General features: G+C 35.5%; 1 long non-coding RNA gene across 1 annotated transcript in view; it reads right to left on the bottom strand.

Annotated features, from left to right (window-relative positions):
- Nucleotides 1-9,220: 9,220 nt before the first annotated feature.
- Nucleotides 9,221-23,208, bottom strand: part of LOC115301954 — a 156,916-nt gene continuing 142,928 nt past the window's right edge. Inside the window, exon 5 of the long non-coding RNA XR_003913370.1 lies at nt 9,221-9,370. This is a non-coding gene — a long non-coding RNA (uncharacterized LOC115301954). The remainder of the gene's footprint in view (nt 9,371-23,208) is intronic.

The following is a 23,208-nucleotide window of genomic DNA, read 5'->3' on the forward strand; positions in this document are numbered from 1 at the left end:
TATAATTTTGAATCACAGTTAGAATGCTGCTTATCCTAAACATGTGTTCTTCTATTTTTTTAAATATTGGCTTATTAGCAATTCTTAGAATAAATTAAATAGTGGCAATACAAGCTGCAAACAAAGCTACATTAATTGAATAGGTTATAATTTTCCTAATGAAAAAAAGTATATAGGGTTTGCTGTACACTATTTTTCATTACTATCGGCGCAAAGGAGTTTCATTACATACTTAGAGGATAACCCACATCATAGTTCCTAACTGTCTAACTTCCAGTTAGAATAAAGAGTATGAAGTCATTACACCTATTAAGATTTGAACAAAAGGCAAAAGGACGATACAAGAATCTAATACAAGCAACACGGGTTAGGATGATAATAGAAAGTCTAGGGTAAAGGTTCTATGCCAATATGGCTACTCAAAATATGTGAAAAACTTATAATTATTATATTCCAATCTGAGACAAATTTCCAAAAGAATATTAGGAATAAGTTTTCCACTTTAGTATCTGCCTTTGCAGAAAAAAATAGCTTCTTGATGTGCCTAATATTTTATCTTGGTTTGACTCTTTTCCTACTTTCTCTAGGACTAACATTCCAGTCCTAATTCAATCATTGGTCTTGCCAAAGTATGCCCTTCACTGCAATTTATCAGTCATTCAACAATTCACAATTTAAAAAAAATTACACACAGTAGGCAATATTTTAGGTGCCAGGGATACAGCTCAGAACAGGGTCCTGGTTTGTAAGTTTATATGGAATTGGGTGCTGTGTATATCAGTAAGTACTATAAGATTATTTTAAGTATTATATTAAATAGTAAATAGTCTAGGTATCAGGATTTTATTTTAAATTGACCAGATAGAGGAAATAACATGATAGCTATGGTCACAACAGTAAGGATTCAGCCTATAAGGATCAAGTTCAAAGACTTCCCGGTAAAGAGTACAGCTTGTTCAAAGGATTTCAGATAGAAACTATGTATGTTCAGAAATTAGAAAAAGGATAAAAAAAATCACATTGAATCTGTATATGGTAGTAGAGTATAGGTGATAGGAAGAGTGTGCAGAGTTTGGAAGGTGACAATTATTCTCTTAGGATTATTGTTATTATATTTATTTTGTACTTTAAATCTAAGTCTGTTGTGAAGAGAACAAATTGTAAAGGGGTGGGCAAGAAGGGAATCAGGAAATCAAGGAGGAAACAATTGCTTTGTTTTATGCAAAAGATACAAGTAGTTTTTTGAAAATTTTATTTTAATTTTTTAATGTTTATTTATTTTGAAGAGAGAGACAGAACGCAAGCAGGGGAGGAGCAGAGAGAGAGGGAGGCACAGAATCCAAAGCAGGCTCAGGGCTGTCAGCACAGAACCCGATATGGGGCTCGAACTCACAAATGGTGAGATCATGACCTGAGCAGAAGTCACATGCTTAACTGACTGAGCCACCCAGGCGCCCCAAGATAAATGTACTTTTGACTACATAGCAGTGGTGGAGAATAAAGAAATATAAACTGGATGGAATTAGGAAAACAAAGGAAATAAGGATCACGACCACATTTTCGTTTGAATCGGACTATAACATTTACTAAGAGATATACAGATTTGAAAGAAGACTAAAATATGTCAACAGTTGTTTAGAGCATTCTATATTTGAGGTGAATATTACACAACAAAATGATATGGCCTCATATATAGCTGGATTTATGAATGTAAGTTGAGGGAGATATCAGAGCCAAAGATACAAATTTGAGAATCAGTCTCTCACTCTTCATTCTCCCTTGTTCCTCAGCTGGAGTTGCATCCTACACCAATTTCCACTTCTAACTTTGATCTAAGTTAATCTTTTCAACAAACTGCCATAATCACAATAGTTTGGTAAGTAGTCTGGTATCTGACAGTCTAAGTCCTCCAGTTTTTGCTTTTTTCAAAACCATCTCTGCTATTGTGCTCCTTCGTAATTCCATGCCGATTTTAGAATTAGCTTGACCTTCTGCAAATTTACTGCACAAGTTTTGCACATTTAAAAAATGTTAATTCTTAGGTACTTGCTGTATTTGATATTATTTAAAATTACTTATTTTATAAACATACATATTGCAAGAAATTATATGTAAAGTATCATTTTAGTTGCTAAGTCCTTTACTAAAACATGTTTAAGAAAGCTTGTTAGGGGCACCTGTGTGCCTCTGTCAGTTAAATGTCGGACTTCTGTTCGAGTCATGATCTCCCAGTTCATGAGTTCGAGCCCAGCATTGGGCTCTGTGCTGACAGTTCAGAGCCTGGACCCTGCTTCAGATTCTGTCTCCCTCTCTCTCTATGCCTCCCCTGCTCACTCACTGGCTCGCTCTCTCTCTCTCAAAAATAAATATTAAAAAAATTTTAAAACACCTTGTTAAAAAAAAAAAAACAAATAAAATGTTAGATCCTGAAGCATGCAGCAATGGTATTCAGAGAGTGACATCATTTTATGATGCTTGCCCCCTTCTTCCCCTGAGTAGAACCCAGTATGAAGCTTAATTCGTGTGGTACCAGAGCTGGATATTCATGTACTTCAACTAAAACTTTAAAAATGCAGTCTCATTATAGACAATTCACAAAATACAAGTAAGTAAAAATTCTTATAGTCACATCCATCAGAGACGGTAACACTTAACTGAATTTATTTCCAATGTGAGTTTTGTACTTATTTCTTGTTTTTTTTTTTCTGCTATATGTCTATGCAGTTCTATCACTACCAAAGTAAAATACGTTTCAAAATTATGTATGAAGATTCTCACTTCCCTATTAAATTTAAGAGTAAATACTCCCAAAATCTATCTAGGAATATAGACTGACTCACTAGGAAATGAAACAAAAATGTAAATATCCCTCAATTTTACAGATTTTCCTAAACTACACATCTAATCTCAACTCACACTTGTCATGTCACGTTGATGTACAACACTTCACTGAAAACATCCCCAACCCCCCATATTTTTAGATATCCTATCCATTATCCATGACTATGTAAAGACATTCATTTTCAGGTTAAGCAGGTATGACATATTATCTAGAGAATAAAAAAAGATAAACATTAAACTTTTTGAGTGTCGGTGAGTGTCAAACCAGGATCCAAACAAATTTAGAACCTAAAAGTATAAGAAATTAGGTGGTGAGTTGAAATGGGTGCTCTCTGGGGGGCGTCGGGGGGGGTAGATTTGGCAATACCATTTCAGATTTTTGCCTGTATTTCAAGCATTCTGCTGCTGGCTGGAGGCTTTGATGCCCGTCATCTGGTTTTGATCTCTCCCCCATTAGTGCACAGAGCAGATTAAAACCAGGCAAGTTTCCATTTGGATTTTATTGCGCCAGTTTACTTGATGTGGAGATAGAATGGTAAAGACTTGGTAATAATACTGACGCAACATGAAAAGTTTTACATCTTTGATTGGATTTCAGCCATTACAGCGACAACTTCCATCACTATGTTATAAATTTTGGATGGGGCTATCTAACAGAAGGCTAACAGAGATTATGAAGAGACAACTGTTTGGCTCATTATAAAGTCAGATGTGTTCTTTGGCATTTGAGTGGACAGCAGAGATTTGACATTAACACATGGCTCATTAGGAATGAATTTGAGCTTGGCCTTTTGCTGCACTTAAAGCAAAATATCTCGTATAGAAAAGTAACTCCTTGAAAATGCCGATACAATGTCTTAAACATACATAGCTGTAATTTAAAATGAAGGCACCGTTCCTCTAGGCATTTGCCATTAAGAGCACAGTGCGTGTCTTATAATTGTGAAGAAAACAATGAAACAGCATAAGATCATGTTCCTTTTATCTTTCTTGTTCTTAGTGACAAATACACTGACTTTTCCTGTTCCTCCTAACTGTTTGTCATGTTCTAGAAGAGACCGTCTTGTAGTTTTGTGATAGGGTCATGTTTACCGCATTACACAGTAGTTAATGGTCAGTTACCGCTTTTATGATAAATTTGATTTTGCAACTCAGCTGATTCAATTTTCACCAAGCTGAAACTTGAAATATAAAGCAGTATACTACCTTGAACTTACAAAGCAGAATACTCTTTGATGGTAAGGCAGCTTAGCAATGTGTAGTTAAAGCAGTATATACACTATTAGCACAAAGTGTTTAACTCACAGTGTTTATCAGTATTGCTTTCTTCTTTTTTTTATTAAAAAAATTTTTTAACACTTAATCATTTTTGAAAGACAGAGCCTGAGTCGGGGAGAGAGACACAGAATCTGAAAAGGCTCTAGGATCTGACCTGTCAGCACAGAGCCCGACACGGGGCTCAAACCCCACAAACCATGGGATCATGACCTGAACCTAATTTGGATGCTTAACCAACTGAGCTACCCAAGTGCCCCACTTTTGCTTTCTTCTAACTGCATCATTTTCGGTGCTTCAAATGCCTTCAACGTTCTACAACAAATTACAGAGTATTTTATTCTAAAATAATTTGAATATCCTTTTCATTTAATGTTGAACAAGTCTACGTTATAATCTGTTTTGCTGATCCTGAGAGCTCAAGATTGTAAACAAATAAGTGTTGCTTTCATAATTTACATATATCAAAAATATGCACCATATCAAGTGAGAGTGTGTCTGCCAGTCCTGTCAGTTATGATGAAAATTATCAATTCATCGTACTTTGAGGAATGTTTATAGAAGCAAATATGAGGCTCAAGAAAAAAAGCACATCTATCAAATATTTCATGGACAACATGACATGACTAAAAGCTTTAGAACTGGAGTAACGCTGAAATGTACAAAATGGGTTCACATATTTTTAAACTTTGAAGATTTTGAATGATTTTACCCCTTTTTTTTTTAAAAAAAAAAAGGTAGTAAAAAGAGTCCACAAAGAAAATAACAGATCAAAAGATCAAATGAATTTCTATAAGAATAGTTTTGAGGATTATACCAGCATCCACAACTCCCTCTTCTGCTGCTTATTACTCACAGGGCCTCAAATAAGGCGTATTTCTTACTGCAAGTGATGGGATGCTCTGCTAGGGGAAGGTGGACTAAGAATACAGCATAATTTTATAGTGCCTCTCTGCCTTGTGTTTAACTGAAATATAGCCTATTTCATATTCCTATGAGTCTTCCTACATAGAAAGCACTTAAACAGATATTTTTAAGTGACTTAACACCTTTTTAAATGATTTTGCATTTGGCAGTGCCTGCTGGGTTCAGTAGGTTGTGTCCAACTCTTGATTTCAGCTCAGATCATGATCCCAGGGTTATAGGATTGAGCCCCTCTTCCAGCTCTACCCTTAGCATGGAGCCTGCTTAAGATTCCCTCTCTCTCCCTCAACCCCTCTCCCCACTCATGCTTTCTCTAAAATATAAATACACACACACAAATAAATATTGTACACTTTTTTAAAAATAGATGGTTGAGTCTGAGAAAATAAAATCCCAGGATGTGAAACGAATATAACTACATAGTTAACAGAAGTGAATAGGAACCAGGATAAGGCCTTTATGATATGGTCAGTGATCAACTATTTAAGCTAAGTCTCTCTTTTTTTAATATGTAAAATGAACAGAATATCTGCCTTCCCAATCTGTGAAGAACAAAATATAATAACACTTTATAAAAATTACAAACATATAAGATTTGGGAAAATGGTATGCATTTAGAAGATCCAAATTTGAAAATAAAATTTAGAAAGGATTTATGCAATTTAATGAAATTCTCAGTAAAAAGTGCATATCTTTGTCACAATTAAATTTAGCTTTTTGGAGCAAGGAAATACACCTTAATTAAATAGGTGGAGATGTTTTTATTTTCCTAGGCTTATTATTTCAAAGGCTCACCATAACTTCTTTCCTGAGCTAGAGATCTAAGTGCCTCTGGCTTCAAACATGAGCTGAGGTAGAGAGCACTATGGAATTCTCTAAAGAATTAGTCATTCTCTGAGAGTTCTGGGTCCTTCTGACCAACTTGGATCCTTCCACATTGAATAAATGTCTCATAGATGAAAGAAATATTCGGATTTCACCCTGTTTAGTATAAACGGACAGTAGGTCTATACTGATCATTCTATAAAAAACATACAGAGATAATAAACAGCTTGAAAATATGCCTGACCCAATTATTTTAAATAGATTTAGTTGGATTTGGAGAACATGGATTAAAGCCAGTAAAAATCGAACAAAGAAATGAGAGAAACAGAGGATGTACAACTGAAAAAGGGTTTTGTAACTATGTCTGCTAAACTGGGTAAACTATTTGTAAATTATTATAGGCAAGTATAAGGAGAACTATAATGAACAAAATACAAGATTCTGCTGTTACCTGACAAATGTTCACTCAATTCCTAGGACGGAAGCAGGAGGAAGATGATGTGAAATGTTTCATTTGTAATAATTCAGGCACTGGAGGAAATAAGGATTTGAGGAACTGAAGGAAATATGCATTTGAGGAACAACTGTGACAAAATTACTATTCTACTGAGTACAGCAGATAATTATATTCAATTCAAAAAGTCTTTCAACAATTATTTTGGTGACTTTGCCACACACATGGATGCATGCACACACATGTGCACATCCACACACATGCACACAGGCACACACATGCACACACAAATACTTTTGTTCGCTTAAATTTTTCCAATTACCATTCCCTTAGAAATTAAAAGATCAGTCAGTAGTTTATACATAAATAATACATACATCACCTATGTGGAGCTAGGGAAAATGGAGTCCTCAACTAAAACAGCCTTTTCACATTTCCCAGAGACTGTCCAGATTTTCCTCATTCTAGCCCGTGAACTCACCTCTGCAGTAAATGAACTAACATACCAGTAGAGCTTTACAAACGGCTGTAAATTCACTGCGCTCCTTACTTAGCCCCTCCTGATCTTCAGCTCCCAAAATGCACATAACCTATCTTCTAATAAGTTTCAGGGGAAAAACAATCCTGTTTGTCCCATAGCTCCCCAGGTATATAAGCAAGCTAAATGACTCTAAAAATGATCCGGATTATATACACATGTTAATCTTGGGAATAGTAAAGTTTTCCAAATCATTATTATTGTGTAACAGTTTACTGTACCTAGGCTTGCCATATATGCATTCTCTTATTTATTCCCAGTTCAATTCATTAATACGCGAGAGTCTGAGATTAAGAGAATGACAAGAGGAAAGACTTGCAAAATAATCCTTCAGAGTTATGTTAGATCTATGATCACTTCTAGAAATGAAAGGGTAGAAGTGATTTTCAGCACACAGGATAATTGTGGCTTTAAGCTTCATGGCTTCATTTCTACCTGACTACCATATTCATTTTTATTTGGAGCCTTCATTTTTAGGTACATAGAAGAACTTAGTTTTATACTATAATATACATTTGCCACATTCTTTTTCACTTGTTCTTGACAGTACTTTCTATCTTTTGGAATTAAATTTGAGGAAATTCTATATCCCCATCATTCCCTAACAAGGGACACTTTAAATAGACAGTGGTTTCTGGTGAAATTGTAAGTACTGATCTCTGAATGTCCTAAAGGAAAGATCTTTCATCCATTGCCAGAAAAGGTCTCCCAGGGATATTCCTACTTGTATTTGACTAGATTTCTGAGCCTAAGAATCTTTGTACACCACAGAGAAGGTTATCCCTCCTGGCATAATCATCCTATCAAACAGTCATTTATCCTGAACAATACTGTGCTGTTGTGTACATTTAGTCTCGTAGAAAGAATGAAGTCATTTCTCATGAAATCCCTCAATAGATGTCTCAACTGTTCATTATTTTTTATTGTAAATAAGGCTCTAGGCAGTAATAAAATATAATAAAATACAAAGTGCATTAATGTTTGATTAAGCCTCCTGATGGCATTGTACCTTGAACCATATTTTTCAGAAAAGATTTCTTTTATTTAAACAGGGCTCAAAAATATGTTATTCAATAATTTTTACTTTCATGAGTATATGAAATAACTGACCAAAAAAGGTTAAGGAAATGAAGATTTTAAATTTTTTTAAATTTTTTATTTATTTTTTAAAACAGAGAGAGACAGAGCATAGAGGGGGAAGAGCAGAGAGAAAAGGAGACCCAGAACTGGATGGAAGTAGGCTCCAGGCTCTGAGCTAGCTGTCAGCACAGAGCCCGACGCAGGGCTCGAACCCACGAATGTGAGATCTGACCTGAGCCGAAGTCGGAGGCTTAACTGACTGAGCCACTCAGGTGCCCCAGGAAATGAAGATTTTAAACTTCAAGTGCACTGTCTGCAATGACAATCTACTGAAGATAAAGAATCATTTCCCTACAAAGTAAGTTCCAAGTTTATTGAGGAATCAAACCTGGTATTTGAACAAAGTTTTTTAAAAGCCATCCACCAGAGGAAATTCAAGTGTAAATAAAGAGACTTTTATCATTTGAATATCCACAAAGATATGGATAAATGTTCAATGTCTCTATTTCAGAATTTTTGTTTATAACTGAAAAGGGTCAAGTAATTCTCTTCTTCATATACCAAAATACCTGAACATGTTATCACAAAATAATCCAAGGTATCTGAAAGATAGTTTTGTCCTTGAATCAGATTTCAAAATACTTCAGGAAAGTTAAAATTTTTAACCTGTTGTTTAGTTCATATTCTATAATTACAAATCTAACTCTTAAAACCTAGGTAGACTTGGAGGAGAAAAAAGGAAAATATGGGACCCCAAAAACTGTAATGAGAGCATAAAGAGGGGATCCTGAGAGCAGACAGAGGGTGGAAGGGTATTCTCCTAAGCCACAAAAGGAACAGTCTGATGGTTCAGATAAATACAAGTCAAATTTTTTAGAGATGTTCAGAGTCGTCAGTGGTGGTCTTGTTGGTCTTGCCATTCCTGAACTTCTTACAGCACTCTCCCGCCAGTCTTAAGGGTTAATTTGCTAACCTAAGGCTCCTGACCTATAACAGAACTAACTTACTTTCTTGGAGATTTTCAGACCACTGGCCTTAAGCACTGAAGAAACAGAAGTTTCCCAGGCCATACAGGCTAGCAAGTCTGTCTGAAGCTGCCCTAGCTTTGTGATTAGCCGCCTTTTTTTTTAGTAAAATGTTTTTCTTTTAGGTCACACAAATGATTTTACTGACCTCTCTTTGTGTCTCAGTCGATCTCACACTCCTTGCACAGAAAGAGGAGTTAAGATGGCAGAGAAGAAGGGGAACCCTGGGCTTTCCCTGTTTCTCAAACACACCTATATTGTGGTAAGATCACTTGAAACACGCAGGACTTCGATCTGCGGAGTGGCGGAAGGATATTCACAGGTGGACGGCGACAGCATGGCAGGTGCGACGTGCGTAGAAGTGAACTAGGAGAGAGAAAACTGGCAGTTCCGTGGAGTGGAGGGAACCTTTTCCATTGAAAGACAGAAGGGACAGGGAGAGAGAGAGAGAGGTTCAGAAAGTGAGGCATCAAGTTCACACAAAAGGAAAACCTCTCTGGACCACGGACTGGGGAGCAAGAAGCATTGACTGTCGCAGGGTTCTTTTCTGTGAACAGAGTTTGGAGCTCAAACTCTGAGGTTTAGAAGTATGTGACTTTCTCTGGGGTGGATCTGTATCTGTGGTGCACATTCCTGGGGAAGGGAGCTGGCCAGTGAGTACATAGCGGAGATGTAGGGATCTCCAGGGTGCATTGCAAGAGAACATTCCCCTTCCAGGAATACTTTTGGAAGAGGGTATATTGCCTCCCCAAGGAGAAGAGACCCTGCAGTCACCAATCAAAGACCTTTCATCAACAAAGGACAGAGCGCACCCAGAGGGAATATAACCTTTGCTGCTTTCAGTGGTGCATATGTAGGACTGTTTTTTAGGGATAGAGGGCTTCAGACACAGTGTGAAGAGGCTCTACTCCAGAAGAGGGGAGCAGATCCATGCGGTATCAGGTCCTGTAAGACTACAGGTTTTGAATCCCAACTCAGTGACAAAGGGGAAAAAACTGCAGGGCAATTGTGGCACAGGGAGAGTTGACTGTCCTCGCTATGTCATGTGGGCTGCCTTAGAGTGGCTAAGAACAGAAGGTCCTTAACACATAAGGTTAACAGCAGACTTAAAACTTGGCAGGCCAGGGGTACCTGGGTGGCTCAGTGGATTGGACGTTTGACTCCGGCTCAGGTCATGATCTCACATTCGTGGTTTCGAGCCCCACGTCGGGCTCTGTGCTGACAGCACAGAGCCTGGAGCCTGCTTCTGATTCTGTGTCTCCCTCTCTCTACTCTTCCCCTCCTCATGCTCTGTCTCTCTGTCTGTTGCTCAAAAATAAATAAACATTTTAAAAAAATTTAAAAAAAAACTTGGCAGGCCAGAAGGCAGTGGCAGGAAATTTTCAGTGAGCTGAATGGGAAAAATATGCAGCCAAGAATTCTTTATCCAGCAAGGCTGCCATTCAAAATAGGAGGAGAGATAAAGAATTTCCTAGACCAATAAAAACTAAAGGAGTTCATGACCACTAAACCAGCCCTGCGGAGAAATTTTAAAGGGGACTCTGTGAGTAGAGAAAAAACAAGGGAGAGCAAAGCAACAAAGACTACAAAGGACTAGAGAACAGCACCAGAAACATCAACTCTACAGGTAACACCATGGCACTAAATTCATATCTTTCAATAATTACTCTGAATGTAAATGGATGAAACACTTGAATCAAAAGACATAGGGTATCATAATGAAAAAAAGTCAAGATCCATCTATACATTGCCTATAAGAGTCTCATTTTACACTTAACGATACTTGCAGACTGAAAGGAGAATATGGAGAACCATATATCGTGTTAATGGACAGCAAAAGAGAGCTAGAGGAGCCATGCTAATATCAGACAAACTAGATTGTTAAGAACTACAACAAGAGATGAAGAAGGGCATTAATCATAATGAAGGGTCTATCCATCAAGAAGATCTAACTTCTGTAACTATTTATGCACCCAGCTTCAAAGCACCCAAATATATAAATCAATTAATAACAAACATAAAGGAACTCACTGATAGTAATACAATAATAGTAGGGGACTTCAATATCCCACTTACAGCAATGAACAGGTCATCCAAGCAGAAAACCAACAAGGAAAAAAGGGCTTTGAAAGGCACACTGGACCAGACGGACTTAACAGATATATTCAGAACATTTCATCTCAAGGCAGCGGAATATGCATTCTTCTTGAGTGCACATGGAATATTCTTCAGAATAGATCATATACTGTATGAAAAATCAGCTCCCAACTGATACAGAAAGATCTAGATCACACTGCGCATATTTTTGGATCACAAAACTATGAAACTTGAAATAAACCGCAGAAAAAAATTAGGAATACCCTCAGATACATGGAAGTTAAAGATCATATCACTAAAGAATGAATGGATTATAACCAGGAAATTAAAGGAAAAACTTTAAATACATGGAAGCCAATGAAAATGAAAACCAACAGTCCAAATCTTTTGGGGTGCAGTACAAGCAATCATAACAGGAAATTATATTGCAATTCAGGCCTATATCAAGAAGCAAGAAAGGTCCCAAATATACAACCTAAACTTACACCTAAAGGACCTAGAAAAGGAACAGCAAATAAAACCTGAAGCCAACAGAAGAAGGGAAAAAAAATTAGAGCAGAAATAAGTGAGATAGAAAAAAAAAAAAAACACCTCAGTAGAATACATCAATGAAACAAAATGCTGGTTCTTTGAAAGTCTAAACAAAATTGATAAACCTCTAGTCAGACTTCTCAAAAAGAGAGAGAACCATTTCATACAGACAAAATTTCATATAGACAAAATCACAAATGAAAGATGAGAGATCACAACTAGTACCATAGAAACACAAACAAGTATAAGAGAATACTATGAAACACTGTGGGCAATGTGGGGCAGATGTCTTCCCAGGAGAATTCTACCAGGCATTTAAGAGTTAATACCTATTCTCAAACTGTTCCAAAAATAAAAATGGAAGGAAAGATCCCAAACGATATGAAGCCATCATTACCTTGATTCCCAAACCAGACAAAGACCCCACAAAAAAGGAGAATTACAGGCCAATATCCCTGATGAATCTGAATGTAAAAATTCTCAACAAGCTGCAGGCAAATTGAATTCAAAAGTATATTAAAAGAATTATTAACCATGACCAAGTGGGATTTATTCCTGGGCTGCCAGACTGGTTCAATATTCACAAATCAATCACTGTGATACACCACATTAATAAAAGAAAGGATAAGAACCATATGATCCTCTCAATAGATGCAGAAAAAGTATTTGACAATCTATAGTATTCTTTCTTAATAAAACCTTCAAGAAAGTAGGGATAGAAGGAACATACCTTGGGGCACCTGGGTGGCTCAGTTGGTTAGGCGTCTGACTTCGGTTCAGGTAATGATTTCATGGCTTGTGAGTTCAAGCCCAAGTTAGGCTCTGTGCTGACAGCTTGGAGCTTGGAGCCTGGAGCCTGCTTTGGATTATGTGTCTCTGTCTCTCTGTCTCTCTCTCTGTTTTTGCCCCTCTCCTGCTTGCACTCTCTCTCTCAAAAAAGTAAATATTAAAAATTTTAAAAAAGGAACAAAACTCAACATCATAAAGGCTATATAAAAAAGACCCACATCTAGTATCATCCTCAATGGGGAAAAACTGAGAGCTTCCCCACTAAGGTCAGGAACACGAGAGGGATGTCTACTCTCTCCACTCAACATAGTACTAGAAGTACTCTTCAAATATGTGATGATACTCTACATGGAAAACCCAAAAGACTCCACCAAAAAACTGCTAGAACTAATAGATGAATTAGGCAAAGTTGCAGGATATAAAATCAACATACAGATGGACTAAATGGGTGATGGGCACTACAGAAGGCACTTTTGGGATGAGCACTGGATGTTATATGGAAATAATGAATCAGTGGGACCTACTCCTGAAACCAATACTACATGGTATCACTGTGTGTTAACCGACTTGAATTAAAATAAAATTCTTGCACATTTTGAAACAAGAACTGGACCCACTTGTACAACCCCTGAGCAGGGAGATGATGTGTGTGGCTGGCATCATTGATTCTCCACATAACCAAGAATACTGCAGGTCACTGTACTCCCTGTGCTGATTAACTACCATAACCGCTTCATCTTGAATTTTTTTTATTATTTTTGAGAGAAAGAGAGAGAGGGGGAGGGATGGAGGAATGAAGAACACAAGCAGTGGAGGAACAGAGAGAGAGGGAGACACAGAATCTGAAGCAGGTTGCAGGTTGTCAGCACAGAGCTAGGTGGGGATCAAACCCACAAACCATGAGATCATGACCTGATTCAAAGTCAGGACCTTAATGACTGAGCCACCCAGGCACCTCATACTCTAACCCCTTTAAAAACTCCTGGGCTAGAAAGAAGCCTCGGATATGGAAATGGGTTTTCGACAAGACTCTCCATTCTCCCCAGGTGTTATTCAGCCTCCTGAATAATGCTCAAATCCCTTTCCAATCAAAATCAAAACTTGTCTCTTGAGCAATGATCCCTTAAGCAACCGGAGCCAATCTTGGGTTTGGTAGCAGTCCCAAAGTGCTTCATGTCTTCTACAACATTACATACTCATTCACCTTGTTACAAACCACATTTGCCATCCAACCACTTAGTCTTGGCAATGCAAATGAAAAACTGGGCACAGTTGATGTCGGGTTCAGTATTTTCCATGGAGAAGATACCAACACCCCTATGCTTCAGGATGAAGTTTCCATGATCGAATTTTCCCCATAGATGGGCTTTCCACCAGTGACATTAGGGCATGGGAAGTCACTACCCTCGCACATAAACCCAAGAACAATACTGTGAAATCAGGAATCCTTAGAACCCTTCTTCCCGGGGTTAAGGGCACAAGTGTTCTGCTCTCTTTGGAATTCTGACTTCAAACAGTTCAAAGGAGACATAGCCCAAGGCTCATTGTTGATGACGTTACGGAAGACATGATGGGACTGACCAATGTTACGTGACCTGGTGGTTGTGGTTGTGCCTCCCGGGGATGGCAGAGGATTAGCGAAGTCCCAAACAGATAAAATTTTTATTGAACTCTTCATTCAACTTTTTCTTCCATGTGTTCCATCACATCTTCCAAAACAGTATCTTTCATGTATCCTCTGGCATTAATATTCTCTTTCCCTCTAGTCACAAAAAGGAAAACTAACAAACACATTCTGATCATATTTTAACAGCTCAGTGTTTTAATCCTCAATATATTTCATTTATTTATCATGAATGCTATGGTAGAAAACAATAGCTTCTGCTCTTTTCCCCACGTCTCCTTGGGCACATATCCCCCAGCTGCATTTGCAGGTATGTGTAGCTACATACATGACTTGAGTTAATCCAGAAAATGGTAGTCAATGTTTTGTGTATAACTTTAAAGCTATAGACCATAAAGCAGGCTGCATTCCTGAACGACTATGTAGGGCCTTTTCTGTTGGTCTAACACATCTATCTTTGGGCAATTATAACACAAATCATAAAAGTATATTCTGCTTGGTTCATTATCCACTTTATGGACTATATGTTTCAATGAGTAGATTATGTCACTTTACCCAACACACATCCCTATAAAAGACTGTTTATACATGGTGGACTTTCAAGCACCCACACTCATAGGTTACAGAAAAGGAAATTTTAAATTCATCCTGGATATTTTCCATTCCAGTATGAAAAAAGTTACTTCACTTTTTTTTAAGACTGCGCAATATTTTATTTTGCCATATTTTTTACTAGTTTTCCATTGATAGAACATAGATTTCATTGTTACATATGTAAATGTATGCAATGATTGCTGAAAGTCTTTGACTAAATCTCTGATTTATTTTAATTACAGAACTTGTGAATTTTAACATTCTTATTTGTTTTCTAGGAATGCTTGGGTGCTACCATCTTGATGTGTTTGTAATTTTCTGTATTTTTTATACTTAAATGAGACTTGGCTGCCCTCCTCCTTTCACCCAAAGAAATACTTGGTTCATGCTAGATATGTAAGCTTCTTGGTTATCTTACATTGAATGGTGTAGTGTAGAACATTAAGACAAGCCAGAACTTTTCTCATTTTTTTGTAGCTAGTCTTTGCCTGAATACTCAACGGGATTTTTCTTTTATCTTGGTGATAACTGAAAGCAGAGATCCCCAAATTTCAATATAATTCAATTTTTTATGTTGGTTCAATAATATACAAGGATATCAGGTAAACTAGAGAGCATTCTATCACCTCTTCTTGGACAACATGCTATCTCATCTGGAGACTCAGACTTTTATCTAGTGGCTATGTTACTCTATTATAGCGTTAATAATTTTAGGTATGTCAATTATGCATAAATTGTAACCTTTTTGCCTAATTTTTTTATACATCACTATCTCTTGGGGTATATGTATTCATTTGCTTATCTGTCTAGGTTTTATCTACTGCAAATTTTATGATTTTTCTAACTTGACAACCATTTCCCTAACTCAGTTTTAAGGTGTATCCTTTCTAATCCTTATTGATTCTAATTTGTTTCATTTATTTTATGTCTTTATTAAACTTTACATATCTTTCACTAAAGTGAAAAAGTACTTTTTATTTACTATTATCATATTCTTTCTCATTTTTCAATGATTTTTCATTGCCTTTATTTTCTTAAAGTCATTTTGTCTATTTTAGGATAGAAGATAGTACTTATCTGATTCTTGTATTATGGAAAAAGTCCATGCATATTATTTTTACCATTTACCTATCTTTTATCCATTATATTTATTTTGTCCACTATCAGTCAATATGAGTATTATATGGTGTGCTACCCTTATTGTTAATACTTAGATAAGCAAGTTCTACCAAGAACAATAATTTATTTAAGGATAATATGATTTAAAAAACTGGGGGAATAAAGTGAAGACAATAAGGAATAAGAAAGATACTTCCAAAACATGGAAGTGTAAAGCAGATGTAAACTAAAGAACATCTCAAAAAGATAGTCATCTTTATTTTCTGAAGCACTATTCTAATCAGAGTAATGGCATAACATTAATGCAGAATTAAAAAAAAAAGATTTCGAGTAGTATTATAAACACGTGAATTGTTTCTTTTTAATACATTTACATTTCTCAAGGCCCTAGGCTTTCATATAAATCTTCATATAAGATTCCTGAAAAATCTAACCCATCAATTCTTGAGACATGCCTTGTCTAATCATTCAGGAAGTATTCCTTGATTTTTAGTCAGTTTACCTAGAAGACAAGAAGAGCGACATGCAATTACAGTAAAGAAGAGAGAGAAAATATGTTTTGGGAAATAACAAAGGGAAAATCATTTGAGTAATAATTTGGAGAAAGCAATAATTTTCCAAGTTGAAAGTAATATCAAGAAGAGCATTCAACAAGAAAATCAGAAACACTAGAGTCATTTAAAAACTTTTATGTTCCAGAAACATAGGTGAAGATCACGAAGTACAAAAGAGGGCATGGTATGTGAATTACTGGAATAAGATATGAGAGAGATTATGTAGGACCTCTTGGCTAAGCTCAATAATTTGATTTTATCTTTTATGGCACATAAATATACAAGTTTAAGCCTGGCTCATAGATACACCTCTAGGTGTGAGTGGGTGTGTTTGTTTTTAAGAAGAAATCTGTCAATATAGGGGTGCCAGGGTGGCTCAGTTGGTTAAGCATCCAACTTGGGCACAGGTCATGATCTCACTGTTCTTGAGTTCAAGCCTCTCGTCAGGCTCTGTGCTGACAGCTCAGAGCCTGGAATCCGCTTTAGATTCAGTCTCCCTCTCACTCTCTGCCCCTCTCCCACTCACAGTCTGTCTCTGTCTCTCAAAAATGAATAAATATTAAAAAGCTAAAAAAAAAAAAAAGAAGAAACCTGGCAATACAGTATATGGTAAGCCAGTATGAAAAGAGATTATTGGTAGACAGACCTGATAATTTTCTTGATATATTCCAAGTACAGGGTAATCAGTGATAATTTAAACACTGGCAGTGTAGCACAGAAGAAAACCTATATACAAGAGCAAGTTCATTAATAAATTTAATAAAATGACTTTATAAAATGTCAATGAAACTGGGTTAGGATAAAAAAAAGTAGTGAGTAAATAGTAATAGATTTTGTTAACAAGATAATTTACATAAATTATATAATATCCTGTGAAGGTAAGTCATGAATTCAATAAAATAGTTTGAGTTAAAATAATTCTAAATGAGAATTCTATATGGAAATATTGGTATAAATTTTCATTAATGGCATTCTGAAACTCATATAGTTTAGAGAAAAAACAATTTGAGAGTGCTCAGCTTAGAATAAAATTATGAGTTAATATGCTATTAAACATTAGTCAAGTAAAAGTTTAAAAGAATATAACATAATCAAACTTAAAACATCTCCAAGATCTATCATTTAATCTGCAGGTAGGGGAAAATGACCCACAAAAGCAAGAACTGTCAGACATTTAGAAGGACAATCAGGTGCTATCAGAAGAAATGAATGGCAGAAGCCAATGAAGAACACATTGTAAAATCAGGGTACGGACAACGCTATCAAATACTGCAGAGAGATGAAATATGGCAAACATTTTCTATAAGCCAATTGTATAATTTTTGGTAAGCTGATAACCATAAGCTGATATTGAAAATAATTTTTTAAATAATAAATAAAATAGTTTGAGTAATGGCCAGAAAATAATGCCTTAAGAAATGTGTACCATTGACAAATTTGAGAAAGTTGAAAAAATAAATATAAAACTTTATTTCAAGATGACATGTGGTAAAGGAAATAAAGATTTTCAAAGGAAATAGAGAATGACAGTCTTCTCCCTGGTCATTGTTGTTTTCATTATCAAAGAATGTTTATAAACAAGAATTGGACGAAGACAGTAGAGAGAACTGAGGATCAAAGAAAGAAGGAAGGGCAGCAACAGAGGAAAAGGAGAAAGAACAGAGAGAAACAAAGACAATGAATGAATGAATGAATGAATAATGTATTAGAGGTCTAAGATTCCTGATACTATTTGTAGGAGGCAGAAGTAAAGAGACAGGAGCTTTGAAAAACAAGAGACATTATAGTCTCTATGACAGAAGGGAAAAATGGAATAGACTAGTAGATTAGGGAATAAAAGGGATGGAAAGTAAGAGTTTCTTTCTGACATTATTTTTAATCTCTGAAATATTAGGTACAAATATTGCCTTTATAAGAGTGACACAGTTTTTCCCCACAGTTAAAAATGGTGTCTGTGTGTTTTGCAGAGTCTATGGCCCCAGAAACAGCTTTATGACTTTGCTTAGGTCCCAGGTATATCTGGAAACTATGCCATCATAGCCCCAGTCTTCAAGTCTTGTGCATTTCTTCTCTAGCAGCATCAATTGATGTCAAAACAATGGGGGTGAAAGTGGATAACATTTTTCTTTCAGTACTTAGATTAGACAGAATTTAAGAATAAACATGAAGTTAAGAGAGTTGATAGTCTTGGGGAAAAGTGTTGCTGGTGTTAAGTTTAGAAGCCAGTTTTGGAAGGTTTGTACTATGAAAGTTATTATTCCACATGAAAACTGCAATGTATAAATTCTTGCATAAATCTATTTTTCCATTTTGAAACATAATAGTCTTTTTGTCTATACCTATCATTTTGTTCTATGCCCCCTGTTCGGTGATTGAGTTTGAATTACATTATGTCCCCTACAGGGTTACTGGTATTGTCACACTCCATTATAATTATGCCACAACATTCATATTCTTTAAACCCCTCATCATCTCTATACCAAAACTCAGGGCCATAGCACTTACACTTCTATTGTAACCTGTCTTCCAGTTGGATGTGCATTTTCTGAAGTCAGGTTTTTAGAATTTAATCAATTGGATCATATACCATTCAAAAATTATTCTGGATACTAAAGCCAAATTTCCACTAAAATAATGTGATGTTCCTTGTCCATTTTAGTCATGTATTATAAGAAGTAATTAGTAATAAGTTTTCAATTGCCTTGCCTTGGCTTTATGCAGTTTGTAAGTGATTTCACAGCTTCCAGATAATTAATTCTGCTACTATCCTTTGATCTTTAATCAACATTTCACATTCCTCTGTTTATTTCTAATGGTACCCTGCAGCTTTTAAATTTACTCTATTCCCACTTTATTTTCAAGGCCTAAAAACAAAGCTTAATTTTCAAGGTGTAAGACTGGAACAAAACACCTATGCCTCAACTTCAACAGCAAAAAAAAAAAAAGAGTAAATATAATAAATAAATAAATAATAAAATAATTTGAGAAAATACAAAAACAAAAAAATGCCTTTCTACAGATTCCTAGAATCTCATTCATGGTTTTTAATGAAGTTTTCTAATGTTACTTTTAGCTTAACTTTTACTTTAATTCTACAAAATTTATAAATGATAAAAATTTAAGATCTTAAAATAATAAATACATCAATGTAACTTTAGTGTCTAAAATATGTCAAAAAAGCTAGGAAGTCTAAGACATACCAGATAATCTGAGGTATATTTTTACCTTGATAGAAAGATCCATAAATCTTACATAATGTCCCTACATCCCTAATTAGTGCTATATTGTGGTACTGATTTTCAATGTAAAAGATGATGATAAAAAATTTAGTTTTCTACTATAGAGAATTGATAATTGACACGAACAAAAATCAAACATTTTCTAAAAGAATACATAAAAACATTATATGAAAGTGTTTTTTTTTAAAGTAGATGGTATAACTCTTTAGTAGTAAAAGTATGTTATAGTTATAAATATAAAATATATTTTAACTACGTTAAGATTCTACTTGCAAAATATTCTATTAAATGGGAAATAAGAGTTGTAGTGTTGACAAAATCTAATTTTCAGGATTCTAAAATACAGTACCTAATAATGAAGTCCATCTAACAGGAGATAGTGCAAAAATACAAAGACTGAAATTGAAAAAGTATAGAGTTGAACACAACCAACTGAACTACCATGGTATTTTCTTAAAAAATCACTTAGTTATAAAAAGAAGTTTACTGACAAAGTAGGAAGAACTATAATATCAAATATCAAAAGAGAATTTATAGTAATTTAAATTTAAATTAATTTAAATTTTAAAATGTGGATTAAACAATTTCTAGCTACAATAGACAACTTGCAGAAGTCCAACACTCCACTGGAATGATTAGACTGATATTTGAATAGACGTATATAGATATAAAGATACAATTAAGACTTGGAGATCTGATGAGAGATCAAAAACTTGGAGTGCTAAGATCACACACCAAAAAGTCAATTTTGCCACGAGGACTATCATCTGGTTTGGGCACATTTAAGCAAAAGGCTGCTACCGGGGGAAAGATGGGCCAGGAGAGTGTTTTGCAGCCTTAGGGAACTTAGAAAGCAAGACTTGGAAGTTCTGGGCTATGAAAGCACCAGATATACACGGGGCCAAGACCCCAAAGAGAAGAGAGACAGAGAAACATGAATCTTTTGTTTTTGTGGTTTTTTTCCAAATTCTAAATATATAAAGGCCAACTGGAGAGATAAGAGACCAACATCTAAATATAAATGAAACTTAAGCCATGAGATTTTCAGCAGTTTCACTATTCTGAAGAGTCAAAATAGAAGTTCAGAAAGCAATCCTTAAAAATGCCATAAGGTCAGCTGGAAATCCCTTAACTGGGCAAAGCTGACATTAATTAAATTACACAAAGATTAAAAAGAGTCTTGAGCTATAAAAATCAAAAGATTCAAATATTCATATTTAATATGGACATTAAAATAATAATCAATAATGAGTAACTTCAACATCTGTAATGAAGACCCTGACTCCATTTTTCCATGTTTTCTCATCACTTTTAAGCCTCATTCCTTTTTCTTCCCTTTGTGACCCATCTCTGGGTAACTTGATATGATATTAAATTTGGGAAGATCCAAAGAATAATGGGAATTCAAGATTTCAAGTTTCTCAAATAACCTGAACCAGGTGCTTTCACACCAAATTCCATGGTCCCTATTCTTTCTAACAGGTCTCTCAGAATAAAAAATTTACTGCAGTTGAGAATTCATCCTATCTGGAGTTCTGCTTCACTTTATAATTAAGCATCATGTCTCAACTTCTTTCTACATCCAACTGCAAGGAATGAGGGCCCCTAAGCTGCCAAAAAGAACTTCTGGCTTTCAAACATAATCTTAATTGGTGATTAATCAAACTCAGACTTTCATGGTCTTTCTTCAATGCTTTGAGAGCACCCAGCAGTGGCAGTAGTGGTTCAATTCTATAGTACTGAAAATTAGTCCTTCACCCATACTTCTCAAATACATCACACATTGTATAGATAGTGCATTCTCTACTATCTTTTTCAACACTAATGAGAGTTTAGACAATTACATCATTAGTGTATTCCAAGAGTTATCAGTTTTCCACCTACTTTCAGTAATCCCTGCCAACAGGGATTCCAACTTCAAAAACCCATTTATTATTATTTTTAAACGTTTATTTTGAGAGAAAGAGGGTAGGGGAGAAAAAGAGAGAGGTTGAGTGTGAGTGGAGGAGGGGCAGAAAAATCTCAAGCAGGCGCCTCACTGTCAGCACAGAGCCAGTTGTGGGGTTCGATCCTACCAACCATGAGATCATGACCTAAGCCAAAGTCAGATGCTTACTGATCCCCTTTTTTTCTTTTTTCTTCAAAGTCAAGCACCCATTTTACAGACTTCTTCCTAGAAACACTTCCACTACTGTCTTAGATGTGTTCTCTGGAACAGTCTCTGAGGAAGAGATTTGTAAGACAGAGTTTGGATAATGTCCTCAGAAACAAGATTTGAAGGGATTGAGGGAAGCTAAAATGGGTACAGGAAGACGTACAGCAATATGTTGCAAGAGAAGCCTGTGATGATCCCACTGCGAACTCTGGAGCGGAGATGGCCCTTTAGATCAGTCCCAAGTGAGGTAAAGGGGCTCAACTAGTGTACCTCGCAAGCATCAGATGCAGGCTGCCTCCCTGGAGAATACATAATCTTGGATGAAGCAGCTTCCTTTTTCTAGGAGTGACTCTCTGAAAGGGCCACATATGTGAATTGTGAGCAGCCAATTTGGTTGGCAGTAAGTGCTTTAGGTTTAGAAGGGAATTCGGATAACGCAACCCAGGATCCATTATGTTAGAGTTTGTATAAGTGCAACTTAATACAATTTTAAAACAAGTAAAAACTAATATATAGCAATAGAAATCACAACAGAAGTTAACTTTAGGAAGATAATAAGTCAAATAGGGCATGAAAGGAGTTTCTGTGACGCTGATAATGTTCTGTTTGCAATATGAGTAATTATTGTATGGGTAAATACAGTTATGAAAATTCCTCAATCTGTAAATTGATAAATTGTGACTTTTGTATGCATGCTATATTTCAATAAAAGTTTAAGAAGCAACGTGATAGTCAGACACATAACTAAAAGGATTATTTTATAATTTAACCTTTGATTTTACTTTTATCTAAGTTTATATTTTGGAATAACTTTATTGTATTCTTTACCTATAATTTAATATCCAATTCTCCATAGTGAATGTGGATAATTACTATGATTGGAATATTTCTGAAACAATCAGTTTGATAGGTTATTTGCATAAATGTTGAAATGATGTCTAAAATGTTCTTTACCAAATTATTAAGATAAGAAAAATATCAGAATAACTACAAAAATGACAATGACAACTGCTTGAAGAAATATAAACTTTGGTGGTTAAAAGTTATTTAGCTCAACCACTTTGCCTGAACAAGATTCAGGAGATGAAGTTGACTAAATTAAAGGAAAGACAATATAATGGCTTGGTAATTGCCTTGCAAATACCCCATCATTACAGTTGAATATGTGATTGCTTTTCTCCTTTAAAGAAGATTCCAGTTTACATGGTATTTACTTAGGGACTATTAAATGTAATTATAGGGTACATTTCAGGAGAATGGAAACAAAGTAAAATTTGTTTCTGTATATCTATATACTCTAGGAGTTAACATAAGTTATTTTCCAAAAGTCATTCTGTTTGTATATGAGTGCACTGCTTGTCCTTAACCTTAACCAACTGATAAAGTTATACATTTGCCCTAGAAAAATTTTCTGATATGGCATAACTTGCTTTATCTATTGGATATCTTATTTTGAAATTAGAATACTGTAGCAGAGAAATAAAATTAACCAAGGTACTCATGAAATTTGTTGATGACACTAATGTCACACGATTTTGTTATAG

Source organism: Suricata suricatta, chromosome 9, assembly GCF_006229205.1.
Source record: "Suricata suricatta isolate VVHF042 chromosome 9, meerkat_22Aug2017_6uvM2_HiC, whole genome shotgun sequence".
NCBI lineage: Eukaryota > Metazoa > Chordata > Mammalia > Carnivora > Herpestidae > Suricata > Suricata suricatta.